Source organism: Lissotriton vulgaris, chromosome 6 (assembly GCF_964263255.1).
Source record: "Lissotriton vulgaris chromosome 6, aLisVul1.2, whole genome shotgun sequence".
Taxonomy (NCBI): Eukaryota; Metazoa; Chordata; class Amphibia; order Caudata; family Salamandridae; genus Lissotriton; species Lissotriton vulgaris.
This window is the reverse complement of record NC_141694.1, coordinates 957,100,506-957,122,882: the sequence shown is the minus strand read 5'-3', so window position 1 is coordinate 957,122,882 and position 22,377 is coordinate 957,100,506.

Below are 22,377 nucleotides of genomic sequence, written 5' to 3'. Positions count from 1 at the left end.
TACCCTCCGGTAGTAGGTTCTTGAGCATATGTTCCGCCGGCTCTCTGCCCTCCCATCGTTCCGGCAGACCCACTATGCGGAAGTTGTTTCTCCTCGCCCATCCTTCCGCGTCCTCCGCCCGGTCCTCCAGGAATTCCACTCTGTTAAGGAGATCCTGGACATGTTTTTCCATCTGCGTAATCTTGGGTGTCATATCCGCCATGGTTGTTTCAAGGGCGGCCGTCCGATCAGAGAGCTTTTTGTGGTCAGCTCGAAGGTGTGTCAGGTCAATAGCCACTCCATCAATTTTAGTCTCTAAAGATGTGCGGGTCTGTTACATTGACTCCTCCAGTCTCTCCATCGCTGCTAGCATCGTGTCTAGTTTGGAGGCAGTCTGGTCCGGTTCAGTCTATTTCGCCATCTTCCCTTTTCCCTGTTTGCCGCTTGCACCAGCTCTTGTTTTGGGTCCTCCAGACATGAGAATCTTAATAGCGTCCTGATTACAGCGTGGTTTGGAGGGTTCTTCACAGCGGCAGGCAAGGACTGCGCGTCTCCAGGGCGACACAGGGCAAGCGTGGGGGAACGCAGGTTATCCGCCTCTCAGAGTCCTGCGAGAGCCTCCCAGTAGGAAGAGTGGCTCCGCGCAGGGGGGGGTGTCAGTGCTGCGCGGCTTATGTCTTCTCCAGCCACCACTAGTGATTGTCAGTGGATCTAGGTGTGCTTCCAGCTTAGCGAAGTCATCTGAAAGTCTGATCCAAGCAATAGGGGCTCCCTTCGCCAAGTGAGATCTGTCTCCTTGATATGCAAGTTAGGATAGGTGCCAGGCGCTACTCCACACCTCCCTGCTCTGTCGTTGGTAGATGCTGTTAAGATCATTAAATACCTTCCACTACATCGATCAGACCATTCGGCCGTGCAATTGGAACTCACAACTCCTTTGACAGCGCCGGCAAGGATCTGGTCTTTTGACCGTTCACTACTCTCTCATTCTGAGGATATACTATTTATAAAAACTGAGGTAGTGCATTTCTTGAGTACAAATGTTGGCTCTGCTGAAATTGGAGTTGTCTGGGACTCTCTTAAAGCATTTCTGAGAGGCCTAATTACAGCTAAAGTGGCCTATAGAAGAAAGGAGTATAGAGAGGCAGTCGCCTCTGTGGAGGCGAATATAGCCATGGTCCAGCAGGAGATTGATTCCAAGGCTAGTTCCTCGGATGATGTCTTGATACCTTTGCGTGAGAGATTACTCTCCTTAAAGGGTCAATTAGCCTCAACTCTCAACCTGAGATTACAAGAAAGATGGGAGGCCAGTAAGCTGGCACATTTCCAGTATGGGGAGGGGGCAGGAAAATGACTGGCATGGAAAGCAAAAACGGATCAGGCACGTAACAACATTGACCTGATTAAAATTAATGACCGCCCCTTAACTGTGGATGCTGATATTAGAGCAGCGTTCAAAGAATACTTCCAAGCCATATATCGGGAGGACAAAATATTGGATCCTGTTACCATTAGGGATTGGCTTGGTAAAATTTCCCTCCCATGTCTATCCGTAAGCCAGAGTGAGAAGTTAGAGTCCAAAATTTCAGAAGATTAAGTGAGGAGAGCTCTCCAGAATGCTAAGAAAGGAAAGGCATCTGGCCCAGATGGCCTGCCAGAAGAAATTTATAGATCATTGGAGCAGGAGCTTGCCCCCTTTTTGACAACCCTGTTTAACCAGATTCTTATGTACGGGGCGCCTCCTCCGGTGTCATGGAACAATGCTTCTATCACTGTAATATTAAAACCTGGGAAGCCATCAACGGCATGTGGTTCTTATAGACCAATCTCTATTTTAAACGGAGATTACAAGATATTCTCATCCATACTTGCAAATAGATTAGCCGTAGTTGCACCCTTCATTTTACATCCGGATCAGAAGGGGTTCGTCAAGGGGCGTCAACTATTCCAACTGACACACGACTTAATAGGAGCTATAGATCTGGCGCTTCTGAAGTCTCTTCCACTCGCGGCTCTAACGTTGGATGCCACCAAGGCCTTCGACAGGGTCAACTGGTTGTACCTGTCAGAGGCCTTGGCAAAGTTCAGCATGGGAGGTAGATTCCGTCGTGCTATTGAGCTTTTATACAGGAATCCTAAGGCCAGTGTTCTGGTAAATGGGGTATTATCTGACCCTATTGACATTTCTAGGGGAACTCGGCAGGGCTGCCCTCTCTCCCCACTTCTTTTTGATTTATATGCTGAACCATTTGCCCAGAATTTGAGGGATAGTGTTGACATCAAAGGGTTCACATGTGGGGATTGGGAGAGAAAGGTGGCCCTATATGCGGACGATAGCCTCATCTTTACATCCGCACCTCACCTGGCCCTTCCTGCAATATTCAAACTGGCATCGGAGTTTGGGGAGATGTCCGTATACGAGATCAACACATTAAAAACTGAGATGATGAACTGGAACATTGATCAGAGCTCCTTTACTGCAGGCATTTGGCCAGGTAAGGAGATGAGGTACCTAGGCCTTGATGTTGTTGGCGATATAGACCAGATTGCTACTAAAAATTTCTCGAAAGTAGCTAAAGAATGTCGCAAGTTGTTCCAGAATTGGTCCCATCTCCCGCTGTCTTTGTTAGGTAGAATTAATCTTGTTAAGATGTCTATTCTACCGAAGATTACTTTTTTATTTAATATTATTCCTTTATTCTTTGAACCTCTTCCTATTAAAAAATTACAGGCTGATAATAATACTTTCATTTGGAATAATCACCTTGTGAGAATTTCTTGGAAGAAAATCAGGAGACGCAGAGATAAGGGTGGGCTGGTAGCCCCGGACCTGCAGATCTATGCTTGTGCCTTCCAGCTATCTCATGCTAGGATTTTATTAAAGAATCCATCAGATCATGGAGTTGGTTCTATTTTTACTACTTTATTGGAGGCAGAGGGGGTGAGCCTGTCAGGTTTTCTTTTTAAATTTGGAGATCCTACGTTTTTAAAAAAAGTCAAACTGAAAGTGTTACGGGTATGGCAAGAATTTGGGCCCAGTTAACAAAAGGTATCAAAATAGGGTACTATGGTAGTAGAACGCCTCTGTGGGGTCTTCCAGAATGTCCGGCGTGGTTGGGAGATACACTGGCTCAATGTATTAGAGATGCTGGACTTCTGGTATGGGGAGAATTATTCGACGATGGCACTCTGCTATCCTGGAACTGTTTAAGAAATGAAATTGGCCCAAACTTTTCCAGATTTAAATACACGCAAATATCAAGTTGGTCCAGTGCATATAAAGCTTCACCATCTCGAGGAACTATGTTTCCACTGGGTAGACATAGTAACCTTATCACTCTTCTAGTTGACAAATCTCCCACTAAGAAGGAGGTCTCATTTTGGTATAAACTAATCCTGGAAGAACTGGATGGTGAATTCTCGCTTCCGGAAAAGCTTTGGTTACCGCATTTAACTACCCCCAACCTGCAAGACCTTTGGACTACATCATGCGGTATGATGTGGGACATTGTCAAACCAGCATGGCTACTTAGAAACCATATCTTCACCATCCATCAAGCTTATTATTCGCCCGAACGACTTTCCAAATTTAATCAGGGAAATAGGGTGACTTGTGCGAGATGTGGGTTGTTAGCCGCAGCGGACATACATATGTTTTTCGAGTGTCCTCATCTTTCTTTGTTCTGGGAAGACATAAGTAAGACCCTTTCAATATCACTTGGCACTAACATTGTTCTAGACCTCACCTCTGTAATCTTTGGCATTGTGGACAGTGTTCCGGCAGCGGCAAGGAAGTTGATTTTCTACACTATTCTGCTTGCGAGGAGAGAGATTTGTAAGAAGTGGAAAGACTCTCTTCCTCCCTCAGTTAATGATTGGTACACTTCTGTACTACAGGTCTCCAGGTTAGACTTGGCTAGAGCTGGGAACAGCGACAAAAGATCATTCTGGTATCTTCTGAGGTGGGACCATCGACAGCCTGGGGTTTTTTTTTTTTTCCCCAGGTCCAATGATTAAGCCATCAACCCCATCACTGGGCATAGCCGGACACTAATGCTACCCTAGCATTTTTCTTGGCTGCACTCCTGGGATCTCCATATGGTTCTTTGTGTGTGCAAAGCTGGTCTATACACTATTACTGTGGGATGAAGGCCCCGGTCCGTCTTTATACTCCCCACCAGTCGAAAAAACTGAGCCAGCATGGTGTTTGTATATCGGCAAGTTGCACAATCAGAACCTAGGTGGCATATGAGGATATAAAAGAAAAAAAACCAAAAAAAGAAAAACCTCCCTGCTCTGTCTCCCGATTGTCAGTGCCTTCTGGGAGGTTACAGTCCCCTCCGTGTTTTTGGCACCCGTACCCAGTGATCTAGTGCGGCAGACAGCTGCAGGTGCGCTCCTCCCTCGCTCTGCCGGTGCCCAGTCTCAGTAGCAGTTGCTTACGTTTCCTGAGACACGCAGTCCACTTGTAGCCCCCAACCGCAATCGTCGCTGGAGTCGCCGCAAAGTAGCTATGGGAGGCAGCCAGTTGCTCCTTAAGTTCCCGGGAATGGGGCCTCTTCCGCAGCGTTTGGATCGATTGACCCCAACTGGAGTGCGTCAGCGACAGGCCTCTTCAGGAAATCCACGGTCGTGTGCCTCCCCGCCCTCGCTCCAACAAGTCTGTGTGCCAGCGGGAGATGACGCCGCAGCCGTGTGCAGTCAACTCAGGCCGAGGGTATCGCTTATGTCTACGTGTTAGCCAAGGGGGGGGTCGGGGCGCAGTAGGCCGTCTCCGGGAGGGTCAGCCCTGGTGAGTAGCAGGGGTCCGGGCGAGGCACAAGAGGGCTCAAGTTCCCGTGTCGGGGGTAGTCCACCGCCGGGCCCACCTGCTTCAACCCAGATCCGGTTCTCCTCACCGTAGTCAGAGGGGGGAGGCGGCCTCCATCAGTGTCCGGCTTCAGCTCCCTTCGCCCAGCTCGCGGGCCACCTCGTGTCTCTGTCTTAGCCAGGGGCCCAGTCGCTGCCCCGGTGTTGCCGTAGTAGCAGTCAGGGGGGGGGGGGGGGACGACGACAGCACCGAGGCACCAGTTATTTTGCGCCGCAGCCCACCGCCTCTGGGCCTAGTGGGCCTGACACCTCCCCGAACTCAATTGGCTACAGGCGCTGGCCGGAAGGGTACGCCTATGGGATGTGCGGTGGTCCTTTCCGGCGGGGCGGCTAGGAGCAAGATGCTGACTCCAAACTTCTCCAGTACGGGGAAAATTGCTTCGGGCTCCCTCGCTGGTGTTTTCAGCAAGTTTCGGATGCTGGGAGCGGATAAATGGCCTGTGGTAGGTGAGCTTCGCTCGGAGCTCTACCCAGGCACGTCTGCCGCCATTGCGTGCTCAGCCACGCCCCTCATAGAAAAAGTATCTTGTGATTGCTTTTGTACAGGAATGTTTTCCTTCCTGCATAAAAATAATCATCCCAGCCTGGCAGGCTCCCTCGCACCATGGTGCAAAGGTGCCGGCATTGGCACACGGAAGCCCATTGAGCAGAGGAAAAGGAAAGGAATGAACCTGATCTAGTAGATACGGTACATTCCTGCCCTTTTCTTTTGCTGCAGGGCAGCACAACAGGAATGCCTGCCACACTTCCCTTCAGCAAAACCTCGTAAATGAGGCCCTAAGGGCCTTATTTATAAAGGCCTTGTGACACTTTTGCACCGCTGTTGCGTCACTTTTCATGACGCAGCATAAACAAGGTACCACGTTGCACCATGTTTACAAGGTGATGCATCTAGGCAGATGCATCACCTTGTAAAGACCTGCGCTACATTATGCCTGGGTCAGGGTGGGCGTTCCCACATAAGAAAGAGTTGTAGAAGCGTCACAGTGAAATATATGAAATTTCACTGCAACACTTCTAGGACGCCACGGTGTCAAAATATTATGCCTGCCTCATGGCAGGCGTAACGGTTACACAGTGTCATAGGCAAAGGCCTACCCCATGCATTGCTGGAGTTTCGTCATGCCTGCGACCAAACTCAAGCAACGCGTGCCTTTTACGCGACAGATACGTCAGGATTCCTGTCATATTTGTCAATCTTTGCAATATGGAGCGCAATATATTAAATATAGCGCATCATCGTGTCGCAAGGAGGGCGCAGCGAAAACTGTCACATCGCTGTTTTATAGCAGAGATGTAACAGTTTTCATAAATGAGGCCCTAAGTTGTCAGATAGTTTGTGGTGCATGGAAGCAGAAGGATATTGGCAATGGTGTCACCTAAGAGTCGTGTTTTGGTGCTGTGTGGGAGGCCAGGATAATGGGCTCCATACTAATGGCAGTGCGTGTAGCAGCATCGTACACAGTAAGCAGAGTGTGATGGGAGTGTGAGGGATAGCTTTGAAGGCAGTCTATAGAAACCATTTTGACTTGTAATCAAAGAGTCAGTTGAGACTTAATTTTTGGAGTTGTCAAATCTTTAATGGCCTTCCATACTTTAGGTGGTTGCTGGTGATCCTCATTTTCTTCCAGAGCGTGTTCCAAGGCTTGCTTGTCAGGACAGGGAAGGTTCTCCCACGAAAGTGGGTTTGGGTGATCCTACTCAGAAACAAACTTTTTGACATATCAGGCTAGATCATGGAGATTGAACCTGCATCAATCAATTCTATACTGGTTCTGAGCCTTTTTGCACTTCCTTATGTACCAGTAGTGTGTACAAAATATTCTCCTCAGGACAAAAACCCCATTTTCTTCAAATTCTACAGTGCAAATGTTGTTTCAAGACTGACTCGAAAGTGCCCGCTGTGACCCCTAAGAGAACAGTGCCAAACTGCCAGGCAGATGTAAAGGTTTCTTGAGCCTACTCCTGTTTCTGTAGCAGTTTTTCTTTACAAGATATCTTTTTTACGTTAAGACAAAAAGCTTCAAACCTGAACTATTCATTCTATAAATTGTGGCTGAGCTGCTAGCTCTCGAAATAGCACACAGCCACCACTCTGAAAATAACTAAAAGGCTAGGTTACAGTTCACACGTTTTACTGTCAGAGTGCAGACATTCTTATGGCATGCACCACTCAGAGAACACTTAACTGTTTATTTATTCGGACAGCTTACCTTCATGAAACTCGAGCCGCGTGTGCCAGGAAGGCTGTCTCACTCTGAAAACACCATGACACAGTGTTTATAGGAAACGTGTTTTCATAACATTTAGTGGAAGGTAGCAGAATTCGTCCGTTAGGTGGAAGAGCCTTTATTTATTCTTCGTGGGCTGGTGTGCCCTAAATGTGACCTAGGTTTCGAAATGAGCGTAACTTACATCACTGCTTTGAAAGAACTTCAAAAACAAAGAGTGGCACCAGAAGACCACCAGCAAATGCATATATTGATATGAGGCATTAAATGAAGCCGTGGGATAAATGCGACGATAAACCTTTATTAAAGTTTAAAAAAAATAAACACAAAGGAACATAAAAAAAAAAGGCTAATTAAAAAGGTAACAAAACATGTGATGCTTTGGTGTCAACACTTACTGGAGGCAATTCTGATTTTATTTTCTGAGACAATTAGTTAGACTATTTTGACAGTAAAGGAGTTTACCTCTATTTGTTTCATTTTATTTTTTTCATTTAAGTTTGTCAGAACATAGCACAGTTTAGTGAATATGTTGTAGTTGTGTGAAAATGAACCCCTACTCCCAGTCAGCATCGAAGTGAATTAAAAATGGTATGAAAATAGTGATGCTTTGCGCAATGGGGACAGGGCGAGTGAGCTTGGAGGTTGGGTCAAATGCCTGTCTCAAAAAACAAAAGATTTTGTAACTTTTTTCAGTCTTTCACCTGAAAGTAACGGTACATAAAATAATGCGCACCTTAAATGAAAAATAAAAACAAGTTAAAGTTATCAGTGGGAAATTCACTATGGTACTTTATAACACCCCTATTGGTTAAAGCACTGCAGACATCTGTGTCTGATACCAGAAAGCCACAGGATTGAATCCTGGTTGGAGCAGTGCAGAATAGTTAGGGGCCGAACACAGGAGGCCTACGCGGCCCCTGATCACTCTTTGGAGGAAGGCTCCATCATTTTGAGTTACGCCAGTGAAAATAGTGACATATGTGTATTTAGTGCTAAAAGGTCTCAGTCTGTGACAGAAAGCATTGTGGATATTTAGGTCATTACTTTGAAGTTTTAGTGTACACAATTTAAGATAGGGTGCAACGAAATGTGAATAAAGGTTTCAGATAGTAAAGTGCTTTCAAAATATACGTGTCAGTATAACACTGACAGCACATAGTACAATTTGTTTTATATAACTGTCCTGTAAAAGCACACACTTCACAGTTCAGCTGGTAAACTCCCTTGCAATACCACTCAAAAAGAATACATTCGTGTTATAAGAAAGCTTTAAGTAATTCTATCAATTAAAGCCAATAAGGCTTCTTAGCACCATTTACATTTGCAGATTAGCCGGTTGTACACATTTACATTTGTTTCAGGGAATCAGGCACCTTGGCAAGAAGGCTTATTTAGCTGCCTACCTCTCCCTCGGTTGCACAACAACACAGGAAGACAGTGGCGTAATGAAACTCGAGGGGGGCCCTTTCAAAGTGCTTGGAGGGCACCCTCATGCTCCGGACCCAGCCAGGAGCTCTCTGGCCAGGGGCCTGTCACCCATGCTCATGCCAGAGGGTGGCCCCTAGTGCTTGCCCCCCTCCCCCCCCCCCCCCCCCAACAAGGGTGCTATTGTTAGGCCACTGACAGGAGACTCCCTGCCTTACACTTCAGTTGAAGCATTTCAGTGGGAGGAATTAACCATCCCGGGACTGTTGTCTTTTCACACAAGTAGAGGAACTATTTCCCTTAAATTAAAAAAGTATGGGCACGTCATGCCCACCAATCCCACCACTACGATCACTGCTCCCCTGGGCCATTAAAAGGCCAAATGTATACTAAACTCTCATAAAAAACGTGGACCAAACAAAGTGAGTTCACTACGAAGAAGGAGCCTTGTGATATAGAGAAGCTCTAAGGAGTCCCTTAATCAAATACATGCTTATTCTTTCTGCCCTTGCACTTCTGTATAACAGGAGAGATGACACGCTGCACGCTGTCAGATGTATCCTTTCTTTTCTTGCTTGGGAAAATGCACATTAGTTCATAGATGCAACCAAATATGTGAGCACCTGAACACTCTTATTTCCAACACATGAACACCAGTAGAAACAAACACTAATTACTGTGCCACAACGGAATGCCAATGACCCGCATCCCAAGGCCAGACCTTGACACACTCATTGGAAAAAAGAAGCAATAGCAGGGGCAACAATACAACTTCAATGTAGCGCTTACAAATAGGGGCAAACCGTCACCATCACACCGGTCAGCCCTCACATATCCACCGGCATACACAATAACAAATAAAGCATGCCAAGATAAGTGAAAGCAACCGATAAACCAAAAGCATTGCATGGCCAATGCAGAAACAGGAGAAAATCATCTGAAATGCAATGAGAATACTTACCCGTCAATTCAGCCTCACATACAGAAAACCTGGAGCTATCACACACACTACACAGCCAAGAGCTGTGCTACACCAAAACCCAAAAACAATCCAGCCTGGTCATAATCCCCTGTGACGGGAAACACACAAGGAGGTGGAGCGGCTAAGGGGGTAAGTAGTTAAAAGAAGCAGTAGATGCCTGCTCAGGACCTGCAACCCTGAGGCAACAGATTGCCTTAGGTGAGCAACCCCCTAAAAACAAGCATTGGTAATGTCAATAGTCCTGGCTCTAAAGGAATGTTGTATGGTACTGTGAAGCACTACAAGTAGATAGAATGGTAATGGATAGACCGCACTGTGGAAGCAAAAAACTGTGGGATAATGTTTGTTGGGTTTAAAAGGTCAAGTGACAGTTGAACTTTCAAGCCAGACTTAAACACCCATGTAGTTGAATGACTGCCCTACGACCATCTGTGCTGCTGCCAGAGAAAAACACCATAAATGTTCTAGTTAATGAGACACTTTAATAGCTTTACAATCTCATGTGTGTGCCCCATAAATTTCAATCTAAGTCATCTGGATAAATCAACAAAATAATCAGAACTGTGTGGAGGGGAAGCACTTTTTTGTGGAAGCACACAGCTTCCGCCGAATAAAAACATGTACTCCTTGACCCCAACACATGGGTAGAGCCAACACACCTCTCTAGTGTTCCTCACATGATTGTCTGTTGATATCTGTAAGTCAATGTAGACCAACAAAAGGGGCCCAAGTACACATCCCGGAGATCTAGAAAATGCAGAGGTCAGAAAAGGACATAAAAGAAGTCAGCAGAGGACAACCTTCATGAGAACAATGTTGCAGTTGTACATGCCTGTCACTGTGAAAACAGATGGAAAGTGAGAATATTCGTTTTTTCAAATGTTGCATGCATTTCAAACTGATACACTTTAGGAAACTCAGGGTATGTGGGCTTAATACATATGAAAGGTGTCCGATTTAGAGGCCTTAGGCCATTACATGCTCCACAGCAATATGCACACTGTTTGCAATCAGTCGTAATGTACAAGGGAGGATGACTTTCAGACCAGTGCTCATGGAAAATCCCTGTACTCTACTCTGGTCCTGCAACTCGTGGGATATATCCTATAGATGTACAAGGCAGTATGCACATAACAATCAGAGTATTGACAATGCAACAGAGAACATATAACTGTACAGATGATGAGCCCATAAATGTAATCATAATTAGGGCTCCCGGTTTTATGGTATTATTTTTTAACATTTCTGTCTGTATTTTTCCATATTGATTTTTTGACCATTTTATTGATATTTTTCTAATTTATTTTATGTTTTGAGAATAAATGGAGTCGTAAACTGGTATATTTCCACTTTTATTTAACTGATAAACATGCACTCAAACTTTGATGCTCTTCGCGTTTCCGCAAATTAAGCAGCCAAATATAATAAAACAATACACTGACAGTTAATATTAGCATTATACACAAATATATGTGAAAACAGATGGCAAGTGAGAATATTCGTTTTTTCAAATGTTGCATGCATTCCAAACTGATACACTTTAGAAACTCAGGGTATGTGGGCTTAATGCATATGAAAGGTGTCCGATTTAGAGGCCTTAGGCCATTACATGCTCCACAGCAATATGCACACTGTTTGCAATCAGTAGTAATGTACAAGGGAGGATGACTTTCAGACCAGTGCTCATAGAAAATCCATGTGCTCTACTCTGGTCCTGCAACTCGTGGGATGTGGGATATATCCTATAGATGTACAAGGCAGTATGCACATAACAATCAGGGTATTGACAATGCAACAGAGAACATATAACTGTACAGATGATGAGCCCATAAATGTAATCATAATTAGGGCTCCCGGTTTTATGGTATTTTTTTTAACATTTCATATTGATTTTTTGGCCATTTTATTGATATTTTTCAAATGTATTTTATGTTTTGAGAATAAATGGAGTCGTAAACTGGTATATTTCCACTTTTATTTAACTGATAAACATGCACTCAAACTTTGATGCCCTTCGCGTTTCCGCAAATTAAGCAGCCAAATATAATAAAACAATACACTGACAGGTTAATATTAGCATTATACACAAATATATGTTAGCATATCCCTGTATTCAAAGGAATTGTATCCTGTTTTTAAATTCACATGGTGTCTGTCTGCTCAGCAGTTGGTCTGAAACTCATGAAAGACAAGACACTCAAAACAATCACAATTTTCTTTATTTCTCTGCTTTTAAAAATGAATATAGACAGAAAATAGATTTTTTTAAGTCTGTATTTATCTGCAAAAATCAATAAAAATGGAAAACTGGTATCCTTAATCATAATTATTTACCACCATATAATGCTAAAAGAGTTTCCTGATACTTAATGGAGATGCTATTAAATAAAGAATTCTAGCTACTCGTGGTGGAATTCAGCTTTTTTAACTTAGAACAGGGACACGGAAGTTGCTTATTGTGGCGCAAAGTGAAAGTTGCCTCCTGCACACTCAGCATAACAGACCGCACATTCTTAAATATCGAAATAGTCGGTGAAAACCGGCCTACATACAAATTGCATATGCACATTACACACCTAACACATTCCGGCTGTTCTTGGCTGGGTAATGTGGAATGATAACGTCATACATTTCTCAAGGGAATGTGCGAAGTAAAGTTGGATGATGAAATTGGGGTAACAAAAGTTGGATACTTTCGTATGATATATAAAGAGGTGGGTTGATGCTACTTTTACATTCTTTTAGTTGGAATGGTGTATGTCTGCTTATAGAATATAGCTTTTAATTGAAATGTATACTCTTTGTGGAATCGCATTATAGATGTACTCAATCTTAACAGACATTACAATTTTATATGTGTTATGGTATGCTTTAATGCTGAACCAATAAAGAATATTGAGTCGAGTTGGAGTGAAAACGCTACTGGCACTATGATACATTCAGCCATGACCACTACAGCCAGAACAGCTGTCTAAGAGACTTGAGCACAGGCAATACTTGCTACAGTTAACTTCCACAAAGTCTTCACTGCCTGGACATTTGTAATTGTAACCAGTGTGTTTTATGCAAGGTTCTTGTGGCCACACATTTGAAACCTCCCGGTTTGCAACGTCAACGTTTTATACAGTTTTGTATTGTATGTGCTCCTATTGTGTTTTCACTGTATGTGATTAACTTTTAGCTTTATGCACTGCCTAATATAGTGTCTCAATGGTTACCCCATGTTTTTAGCAAAACGATGGCTTTCCTTTTGGGAATTTTCGCAAGAGTTGTGAGTTAGAAGCAAATGTACAAACAATACACTCTTCATATACAGCAGGAAGTGTTAAAGTGCGCAGGAAAGCATACTCGTATGTGAAGAGATTGCTTAATTAAAAAAAAAAAAAAAACGGAGCTATGGCTAACATGCATCAAGCATTTTTTGAGTCGCAAACGGTGCGATTCCTTAAAATCGGCCGTTTGCGATTCCAAAAATGCTTTTTGGAATGCATCAAGCATTTTTAGAAATCGCAACATTTTTGCGATTTCTAAAAATGCGATTGCTTTTAAGAAATCGCAAATTTGCGATTTCTTAAAAGCAATGCATGATTTCTTTTAAAATTGCGAAATCGCAATTAGGGGGTCAAATTTACCGAGTGGTTGAACCACTCGGTAAATTTGCAAAAAGTGTTTAAAATGCTAAAAATGCATTTTTTTCAACATTTATGTTACGGACACACATGTCCTTAGGACATGTGTGTGTGAAACATGATGCAAAAAATACATTTCAGGGGTGCATGGGGGGGTCCTTTGGACCCCCCCCCCGCACCCATGAAATGCATTAACAAATTGCGATTTTCAAAGTGAAAATCGCAATTTGCTAATGCCTTCCCATTGCTTCCTGTGGGCCTTTTGGCCCATAGGAACCAATGGGAATAGCGAATTCGCAAATTGTATTTCGGTAATTTATGCGATTCGGTAAAAATTGCGATTTTTACCGAATCGCATAAATTTACAGAAAATATTCATGCATCCCGTTTTGCGAATTCTAAATTGCGAATCGCTATTTTTCGCAATTTAGAATTCGCAAACACCCGGGATGATGCATGTGGGGGTTCGTGTATATCAGCCATCTCAGGATTGTCCTTTAGTTTTTTGATACCACTGTGAGATGTGAATATGGTCAAGGGCACTCCAGTACCCAAGAAGTGCTAATGACAGGCAGTGGCGGCTGGCATGTCCCGAGGGTGCTGAGACGGGTGACACAAAAAAAATACATTTTACACTTACTTTTCTGTGTGACTTGACGTCCTCCTCCTTTGATCTTCTCTCAAGGCAGTTTCCAATGCGGAACCCAGCCAACTCCTCTAACCAATCCTGGTGCTGCCCTCACCAGAATGAGAGCAGAGGGAGCGGCCAAACTCAGCACTCTCAAGAGCACTGGGTCCTGCGCTTTCTCTAGTCCATCTTTCCAAGACAGCGAGGTTGGGGAAGTTTAAAATGCACATGTCTCCATTCTCAGGATGTGTTGAGAGCCTTTTGCATCTACTTGGAAGGTACCAGTGAATTTATGCAGGTGCATTTAATGTATGGCACCTATGGTTTCTCTGGGAAGGCTCTCTAGCCTTCTTTGTCCACTCTGACTCAATGGGTGAAGTGTGCTATTGTGTTTTCTTGCGAGGCTGCTCGCTGATCTCTTCCCTCTTCTATCCAGGGACAGTCAGCTTCGGGTGCTACCTCATCCTGGGCAATGTTTAAGAGAGCATCGCTGTGTGACATTTGTAATGCTGCCACATGAGCCTCTCCCAACACCTTTGTTTCCCACTACTGTCTTCAGTTAATGATGGAAACTTCTGCTGGGTTCAGCATGTTTTATCTGCTGCACATTAGCTGTGATCTGTGCTGTTTTTGTGCATTAAAAATCAAATATGGTGCATCATCCTTTGTTTCTGTGTGAATCAATCACCATCCACTTGGGTATGGGCTCATGTGTAAGGAATGGGACAGGAAGATGGATGAGGAGGTAATGCCCAGTTCCTTACCGCTAATCTTCATTACTGTCCAGGTCTTCCTGTTTTATTCCTGAACCTGTCCATCCTTCCTTGGTTTCAGTTTATGGTGATTGTGTTGTTTTTCTTTCGTATGAGTTTCTTCGGTATTCTTAGGCTGTCCTGGTGACATGTTACCCTCTTTATGCATGCTTGGTAGGCCGGGCCATATTGCGGAAAGTAATTTGACCTCAGTTAAGTGAATGATTCTGTGGAGCGGGCTGACTGCTCATGTGTAAGGAATGGAACGGGAAACTTGGACTCAGAGTGATTAATAATACCGGTAAGTAACAGGGCATTTCAGGCTGCATCTTTAGCAGAATTGGTATTCTTTCAAGCAAAAAAATGGAAAGAGCTCTGGAACCTTGATATGAAGCTTTCACTTGATGCCTGGGTTAACGAAGCAGATGAGGTAATACTCAGCAACATGCTCAGAGACTTGCTGTTCTTCAACTCAGCCACGCTGTCACAGGAAGTGCCAGCCACCTTCGAACAGTAAAGAAAAGGCAAAAATCAGAGAAAGATGCTACTAAACCAGCAACCGCATTCGGACACACACACTATATCTCATATGCACTGAGGAGTGACCCCAAGTAGTCGCTCCTCCCTTTAAGCCCTTGGGCTGCTCCTGGCCCTCGGGAAGAAGGTGCTACATAATATAGTAGAGGCCAAATGGCACTCTACAACTTTCCCAAATGGTATTAGCTGAAAATAACCCATCAGTTATTCAGTACACACATAATGTCTAAGTCTCTGACTTGGCGCTGGAATGGGGTGAAGTCCATACCACTGGTTTCAGCCTTTTCTTTTGCCCCTCCTGCAGGTGAGGTGACAGAACAGGATTGTCCTTTGCACCCCTCAGATGTGTATGACAGCCCAGCGGGCATGGCGATGTCCTCCCGGTTGCCTTCGGTGGTAATGGTGGTCAGGCACCACCACATCACAGGCAGGGGTTTTGCCTCCTCCTTCCAGGTCCTTGCCTGTTTCCCCCAGCCTGGGGGGCCTTATGCGTTTAAACCAGGACACATTGTCGGCAGTAATTGTTTGGCTCCGCTGAACAAGGACAATGGTCCCTTGAATGCCCGCAAAACTCCAAACATCTCCCTCAAATGGTGTGCGGAATTTTCATCCAGGGTAGCGTTCACACATTCATGACTTGGTCCCCCACTGCCAGGTCACGAGCTGTTGCTCGAAGAGTTGGACTGGCTTTGTTGTTGGTACTCTTTCTTTTCTCCAGTGTAGCCTGTCCATTCAGCATTGTGGGTTGCCACTAAGGCCGTGCTGGAATACTGTCTCTGGTGGCCTTTCGTAACAACAAGTCCATCAATGCACAGCTTTACAGTGCTATGCAGATTTTGCTGTAAGGCTCACAGGAATCAGTGGAGACAATACTCCATGTCTTCTCCATTGTCCACACAGATATGGAGCCCCCTTATCAGTGTGCTCAAGAAGTGCTCCACATTCCTGTTGGCCTGGGGCCACTTAGGAGCTGCTTTCCATTGTCTGTTGTTTAGCGATTGCAGATTTTCTTTGAACTCATGCCCCTGGAATGGGGGACCTTTGTCTGTCTTCACTTCATCTGGGAGCCCAACATGGCAAACACCTTCTCCAAAGTGCGCTTTACCTTGGAAAAAGCAGTGGATTGTACTTCTTCGACCATGGTATACTTGGTGTGCCTGTCTACTATTACTTCCGTGAGCTGGCCATCAGAGAAATTCCCAAAGTCCTTGCTGACCTGTGGCCAAGGTTGCAGGCATGGCTCTTCCTTGATTTATGGTGCTGGGGGTGGCTCCCAGCTATTGGTTGCACACGAATGGCAACCTCGCTCCTTTTCATCCACTAAGGTGTCCATTCCACGGAACCACACTTTGTTTCTGAGTCTTGTGTTGGTCATGACCACACCTTGGTTACCTTGATGAGCCAGATCAATACCATAGCCCAGGGACTCTGGAATGTCACAATTTGCTGGCCACTTGCAGCAGGCCTTAACTGCTGGTGCTCAGTTAGTCTCTGACTCTCCAGAGTTTGGTCTTCACCCTTTAGTCAGTTGCTGAATCCATCCAAGACATTGAGCCATTGCTTTCTCAGGAGTGCCTCCGTGGCCTTTGACAGACTTACATTGGCAAGGGTCACTTCCATTACTTCTGTGAATGACAACGCCGAATCTTCATAAAGTCTTTGGCCACTTCTTCCTCCTCAGCCACCCCTGTGCTGGGTTCTGATTTCTGGTGCGGTGACAGGTAATTGGCCAGTTTGGTCACTCCCAGATGGTACAGTACATCTAATTGATATGGCTACAACCACACTGCCCACTGCACGACACGAGGAGGGGTATGTCAAGATGTTTCCCCAAACAGTGTGACCAGTGGCTTGTCGTTGGTGATGACTTGGAACCGTTGCCTACAGAGGTATCAGTGAAAATGGTGGCGAGGCCAACTCCTCATGCTCAATTTGAGCTTATCTTGTCTCTGAATATGCTAACGCTCTGCCTGCTTTTGCACTATGGACACAGGACCCCTTGCTTGTTTCCTTTAGAAAGGACCACATCTAGTGAGGGTCTCAAGGATGCTGTTCTGAAACACCTCTGCTGCTAATAATATCCTAAAGTTCAGTCTCTGATATCTTTGATGACCTACATGGGTTGAAAGGTTGTGATATATCAACTGTTTGGTTTTTAGTTCTTATTGATGGTAGCCATTGTTCAGGTCCAATTGAGAGAACCACTGGGCTCTGTTCAGGTTCTCCACAGTGTCATCCATCATGGGGGTGGTGTGTCGCTCCCTCGGAATGACTTTGGTAGCTGCATGTCCATGCACGGTCATATCACTCCTGGTTGTTTGGGTTTCAACGCAATTACAAGGGATGAGACCCATGGGATAGGTCCAGTTACTTTCTCTATCACCCCTTGTTGCTCCAAGTTCCTCAGTTTTCTGTCAACGGTGGCTACAGGTGGAACAGAACCTTTCAGTGATAAAGCGTTGTGAGCCTCAATGTCTCATCTATGTTTAGTCGAAACTTGGTGCCCTTCAACTGCCTAAGTCTTCAAACAACTGAGGAAACTCCAGCATGATAGTGGTGGCATTGGATTCGTTAATCTGCCTTGCAAAGAGGACAAGCCCCAGGTCTTCTGCTGTAGGGCAATTTAGCAGGGTGCTGGTGTCAATTCAATTCAATTCAAAGAATCTTTATTCGAATTTTTCAATTCATAAAAGTACATATCATAGTACATATTCCATAAAATACTATTATCCATTAAAATACAGTAAAAACAGGTTAGATTACAATCTAAACGTTTTCCATCATTTTGCTTGCACCAACAGCAATTTTTAAAAAGGTACCGGTACGACAAATTACTTCTTCATTATCTAAATTTAACAGTGCCTGATGGGATTGTTCCAGAGTAATAGGTCTATGTTTTTTAAGAAACGGAATTAATAACCATTTTGTATATTTCACATAAAATTTACAACAAAAAAGAAAGTGCAGGTCGTTTTGTGTACTTTGCCCATCACAGGGGCAGCTAATTTTAACTGTACTTTGCTGGTAACCCAAAGGGAAGTTTAACAGATACCTCACAGTGCCAGCCCTTAAGCGGAACAATAAACTTCTTTCCCAACTAGTCGATGATAATGTTAAATACAATGCAAAAGAACGTCTAGGTGCCTCAATATTCAGGTACCTAGCGACTGTGGTTTTCCCTGATTCGATCGTCGATCTTTTCAGTAAATAAAGTGCTTTTAGTGCTTCTTTCAATTCATATTTCTTAACAGTACTAGCCTCATTGGGGTTAAAAAATATATTTCTCATACCTACTTCATGCAGGCTATTATGCAGGCTAGTATGCACATATTAAAGCCACGGGATCTTCCTCCCTCTTTCGCAATTTAAACAGTCAGTTATTATCTCTTGTGTAAGTTTTGCTGACTGGTTTGTCCAAACCGAGTGTCAAAATAAAGCTGGGCGAGTATTAACAAAATCTGAGACAAATTGTAGATTTAGATCACTATGTGTAATAAAATTAGATGTATAAATTGGGACACTTAGCAATTTCCTGCAGAACCTATTCTCTATTTGCTGGATAGTGGTACTTTTCCCAATGCCCCATACTTCTGCCCCGTAGGTCGCTACCGGGACACACTGTAATTTAAATTTTTTTACAATTGCTTTAATGGCATCATATCTCTTTGGTCTTGGAATATTTAAAATTGAGTTAGTGGCCTTTGAGAATTTGCCCGTGGCCTGGGCCAAATGCCCAGTCCACGAGCCATTCGCAGGAAAGGTCACTCCCAAATATGTGAAATTATAAGTTGCAGTAAGTTTTCCTTCTCCAACCTGTATGGAGTTCATCTGTTGCTTGCCTGGCCCACAAGACATTATAAAAGATCTTTTTAAATCTACCCTCAAATCTAATTTTTCCATAAAATCTGTAAAATTTAAGACCAAAGTACGGAGTGAGTTAGGTGTTCGTCCCAGTAGTACTGCATCGTCTGTATACAATGTCTCATCTCTGTTTAGTCGAAACTTGGTGCCCTTCAACTGCCTAAGTCTTCAAACAACTGAGGAAACTCCAGCATGATAGTGGTGGCATTGGATTCGTTAATCTGCCTTGCAAAGAGGACAAGCCCCAGGTCTTCTGCTGTAGGGCAATTTAGCAGGGTGCTGGTGTCTACTCTTTCAGTCTCTTTTGGCTTTTTTTAGAGACATGGAACCCACAGGGTGTTTAAAAAGAACCCTCACTCACCTACCTAGTAGGTAACATGCTTCATCATTGGGTTCCCACCCGGATCCGTTCTGATTATGTTTTTTTGTATATTTGGACTGGCAAGATGAACAGGTCATGAATTCTCCCTCTCTTTGTGTTTATGATATATTTCCCAATCACCACATTTACCAGAAAAGGACACAGTAAATACCTCCTTGTCGTCGTCGTCACCTACTGGGTTGGCTTCCTGGCTGCCGCCTGCCGGGGGCCGAACGGCTTCACCCTACTCTCGTAAGGCAGCTTTCAACTTGCCTTTGTACCCTGGTCAGGGCCCTTATCGTTTGCTTCAACATACTTTTGTGAAGTGGTTCATGTGCCCACACAGTGACCGGCCCTGGGTAGGGCAAATATTCTGTGTTCTATGCCACCGTTTTCACAATGTCCCTCTAGTGGATTTGCCCCACTTGGAGTATAGGGGTGAGTAGGTCATCTCTGGGTGGCACCTACCTGCTCTTCCTTAACCTTCATGGCATGAGCTGCCTTTTTCACCAAGCCCACCTCCATCTGTCAGTTTTGTACCATAGTGTCAAGACCAGTATAGCATTCAAGGTAATGCCAGGTTGGTGCAGTACGAGCCACCGGAGGACCAATGATCTGCAACCTTGTATTAGCTGGGCCCTGATTTCAGCAGGCTTATTGATGTATATGCATGTGCTTGCCATCTTCCAGGGCCATATTTAGAATAAATCCACCAATGAATCCTCCCGTTGCCTGACCTGTCGGAACTTGACCCTCCCATGGTCTGGGTTGAGCTGAGGGTTAAAGTGTTGGTTCAGAGTTGCCACCACAGAGTAGAAATTGGTGTCATCTCCTGTGTTAGACAGGTTTTCAAACAGGCCATACAGGTCTGCCCCTCCAAAATGAAGCAATACGGACCTCTTAACCATGCTGTCTTTTTTTCGACATCATTGCTTGAGTCGACAGCGCGACAGCTGCTAGTCACGGAATAAATCCGGCAGTCGAATAAAAGTCTTCCTTTGACACTCGGAGTATACACTGCACCAAGGGTCTCAATTAACAGACGCCTCTCGGCAACAACCCCTTCAACAATCAAATTAACAAACAAATGGCCTAAGGGGACCCAACACTGGAATTAATAATCCAACATTTGACTCGTGAGTCCGGTTGGAAATCATTCAGATTTTAAGGTTGATTTCCACGGTTGTTCGATGACATTTCAATAAAGAAACATGTAGACCAGTATGTATTGGTCACATAAGTGCCTGCGGATATAATTCCCTGCCCTGATGAGAATCCGATGATTAGAACATTGGGATTCGAAACGCGTCGGCATTAAATCAGGCATTCAGTCATTCATGCTTGTCAAAAATTGATTGTTTTGGCTATCATTCCTGTTGCTAATAATATAAACTATTGCAATAATATCGTGACAGGATTTTGAGTTGTGTAGTGAATAGAACTTACCCCCTGAAACTTAATGCATTGACTTAATGACATTGTTCTTGTACTGTTTTTTGATAATGGTTTTATGACTGTTGGCAACATTTTCTGTAAAAGCACATTTGTATGGTTTGTTTATTTACTTTTTCTACACATTAATTGCATTATATGTTGTTTTTGCTTTTTCCTTCTAAAAAGTTCATGTCGGGCTTAATGTGAAGTTGATAATGTATTTTCCTCGCCCTTAAATGTGAAACACACAACAAAAAAAGTCAATGACATAAATTAAATGTCTGGCTTAACTAACTAATCGTGGTTTCCCCTCTGTTCAGCATTAAATGTCTTTTTCATTGTTCACAGAGGCATAGGTAAATCCCCCCCTTTTTGTGCTACAATAGGCCCTACCTACCCTCTTCCCTACAGGGCCAAACCCCTCCTCTTTCTTCAGTCTTTTTCTCGAGTGGCATGGAAGTAGTGCTGTAGCTGGATAACCCATGATTGCCAGCACAGCACAATCGGCGCTGGGTCCACCAGCCCGCTGAATGGTAGCAGTGTCGGGATGTTGGTGTTGATGGTAGTGGTGCCTAGCATGGCTGTTGCACAGACATTGTGGGGGCAGATTTAATATCAGGGTATGGTTGGGTGATACCCAGGTCAGTGGGTGTATAGTGTTGCCACCGCTGAACACCCCCCCTTAATTCCCAATATTTTCTGTCAGCAGCTCACCAGCGAGAAACAAAATTCCTCCACTTGAGATTGTCCCCTTACATTATCTGCTGTGCCTCTGAGGAAAAGTGTTCTCCTGAGCGGCATCATTTGTACCGAGACTCCATTGCTTTTTCATTGCCATCTCATGTCAAACACTTCCACATGGCCCACCTGGTCGTTTCTGCTGATGCCTGAGGAAAATCTAACTAACACGACAACAGCCATCTTGCAGCCTGCATTTCTGCCCAGGAACTGTTGCAAACACAACCCCCCCTGTTCTTGCAGTTCAACAGAAAGCCATGAGACACTCGCACCCTGTGTAAATTATTTGTTTTCCATCTCCTGCTCCCAGCCTGGTAAACATCCTTGACACCGTGATCAGGTTATCTGGACAATGGTCTGTCTGCTGGACCTTGATGAGGGTGATTAAACAATGACCTGAAAGACCGGTCTTTGATCAAGGTGATTAAACAATGACCTGAAAGACTGAGCCTTGATCAAGCCGAGTGAACAATGATTTGTGTACCAAGCCTTGACCAGGTCACCATATATAAACGTCGTCTGGATCTGGTTATCAACTACAAACACTGCCCTGATTGCACAATGAACTAACAGCCAAAAGACTGAGATGAAAAAGTATAAAAGGCTTGTAAGCTGCTGAGTAAAGCAGCAGCCTCCTCTGTATTGTTTCTGACGAGCTTGGGACTCTGTTCCATAGCCCGGGCTATTTGAATAAATCTGGGTTCCTCCTGCAGACGAAGGCTTCTGTGTCTCCTTTTACTACTTATGAAGGGTATGGAATGCTTGGGCGGTTCCACCGCCGCCGAGACCCAGTAAGTGGGTTAATTGGGTTCTTCAAATGGCGCCTGAACAGGGACTCCACGAGCACGAAGGTCAGGCCCGGTGAATGTGAGGAGGTGCACGGAGAGACTCCGACGGAGGTACCCTACCCGAGGGATTCTTGCAATCCGGTAAGCCAAACGATTCGCC